Genomic DNA, 2,758 nt, shown 5'->3' on the forward strand with positions numbered 1-2,758 from the left:
ACACTATGTACTAGTAGGTATCATAGGCCGACAATAATTAGTTCACATATACAAAGAAAGAAATCAACAAGTAGACATGTAAGCAATCAAGGACAGTCATTAAGCATATTCAAGTAAGACTCACATTAATAGGAACCACAGTAGATCTTAATAGCTTACAGTCATAACTTAGGTGAAAGTCTCTAATCCTCGAATCCATCAAGTTTCTAAGTAAGTACTTAGCAAGCACACATCAGCTCAAATGAATCATCAACCAAGGAATCGTTGCGAAAACATACCATACAATGATATAAATGAAATACAAGCGGACTAAGTGCAATGCAATGGCCAATATCCCAAACCTGTACACACATGCTAAGGGCGAAAATCTCAACGTCTCAATAGTTATGACCCATGAGGGACCCGCGAAGTCAATGTACACCCTCGTCCTGGAAAAAAACCTTGGGCATCGAGTACAACACACCTCATCCCGACGAGAAACCTCAGGTAGCTAGTACAACACATTCCGCTCCGGTAACAACCTTGGATCATGAATTCTCATCTATCTTTTACCCAATCCGGCAAAGACCTCGGATGTTACACTTTCTCGCTTATCATCATCAGTACCAAGTCACAATTCAATATCAATATATCATATGAAATGAGAATGTATGCCATGCATGATATCATCATCAACAACAAATCTTAATCAAGAATCTCACTCGTGTCTTATCATAAGTACACGTCAAAATTCAAGCCTAGTTTCATTATTCTTCCCTTTTTTGATGATAAGTGACATAACAAGAGAAAGATGAATGCAACACAATCAAAACATAGCAAATAGGGCGACAAGCCCACACAAAAACAACAGAACCAACCTAATCGAAATTCACCTCCATACTATGCCCGAAGGCCTAACATGCTTTTCCCGTTAATGTCTAAGCCTAACATGCTTTCCCCGTTAATGTCTAACTCCTACATATGCTTCACTGATTGGAGTCCAACCGAAAGGTAAACCGTAACCTAGCTCAATGCCAAACAGGTGACACAAATTATCCAATGAGAGCTTTGCCCTTTTGAAGAGCTTCCGAACGTTCGAAGTCTATTTAACAATGTAATCTACATTAGAAATGGAGACTAACAATACCTATATTCCTACAATACGATTCAAATAAAAAATAATCTCTTAAAGACAACCCTGGATCACAAGGGCAAAATTGGAATTTTGAGTAAAAATCGGTTACCCAACGCTTAAGAGGCTTAATACCATTCCCCAATTACTAATTACATTCAATTAATCATCAATTTCATCCTTTAATAAAAAAAACCTCCAAAATGAAACCCTAGCTTTTCCGTAGTCAAAATCCATAAAATTGATAGAGATTCAACTTAGTATCTAGTTATCCCAAGTATTTCATGACTAGATTAACAAGATTTTCCAATCAAAACTCATTTTCATAGCATAAGATTCATGAAGTCAATACTTAGAGTCTACAATCTTTCTTTCCAACTAACCCTCTTAATCCCACCATAGATTCTCACATTAGACCATAGATAAATATAAATTAAGGTGAAAGAGACTTAACAAATGAAGATTCAAGCCAAGAACTCCTCAAATCACCCCATTATTGCTCTAGGTTTTGGTGCATGGAAGAAAAGGGTTTAGAATAGTGAATGTAATGGTTTCTGATTCAGCGATTTCTGCTTGCACGGATACTCGTCCGCTAAGGCAGATTCATTAATGGCTCAGCTCTTGCGCTGATGCGAAAGAAGGGTCGTATGCGCGGCACCGCACCTGTGGAAGAGACCTCGTAGGTTCAGGGAAAACTCAACTCAACAAGGACTCACATCTGTAGACCAGGCCCCGCAGACTTGGCCAGACCATCATAGAAGTGACACATCAAAAAGATAAAATAATCTGGTTTTCACCAAGTTCACCCGAAATCCCGACATCCATCCGATGCCTCTCAGATACAAACTGAATAGGTAAACAGATGTGAAAATGCACTACAAACTCAATCGTGCCCTCAAAATTCCCAACGGAGGTCGTCTTGACTCGATAACCCCTAAACAACCAAAACCAAGGGTATAATACGCTCCCGAAAGCCTCGAGAGCCAAGCCAAACACTCTACCAAGTCATAATCGACCCTCCGGACCTCATGAAATTGATAAAATTTTGAATAAGGTTCGCTTACCCAAAAGTCGACTATAGGTCAACACTTTTTGGCTTATTCAACTTAAGGGCTTCTAAACTTCTCAAACCAATCCCGATCACCTTGGGAACCATGCTAACCATTCCCACGAGTAAAAATCACTCTAACAAAGCTGGGGGAAGAGTCAGCAAGGGTAAAACAGGTAAAATACCCAAAACGACCAAACTGGTCGTTACACTTATTTTGTTATCTGATGGACTGGTGCATTAAAAGTTTTCACCTAGGATTATAACCCGATATTGCTTAGGTCATTATGATTATTGTTTATTTTAGACTAATTACAGCTAAGTGTGGAAGTAGTAATCGTAGGCCAACCCTCATCTTCTTTTTTGTTAGGGTCGGTCTACAATGTTGTTGAGTACACATTATTTTCCGTACTCAAGCTAGACTTGCTATATTCTTTTTGGTGTGCAGATTCTGTCCCCAATATTAGCGGAACCTAAGATTACGCGTTGTTCATTGAGGAGGCCATTTCGAGACTTCGGGGTGATTTACTAACTGATCCCGTGGCATTGGATTCTCATCTATCCTTATTCTTCTGTCTTTTTTATTCTTAGACAGTTTA

Source organism: Lycium ferocissimum, unplaced genomic scaffold (assembly GCF_029784015.1).
Source record: "Lycium ferocissimum isolate CSIRO_LF1 unplaced genomic scaffold, AGI_CSIRO_Lferr_CH_V1 ctg1426, whole genome shotgun sequence".
Taxonomy (NCBI): domain Eukaryota; kingdom Viridiplantae; phylum Streptophyta; class Magnoliopsida; order Solanales; family Solanaceae; genus Lycium; species Lycium ferocissimum.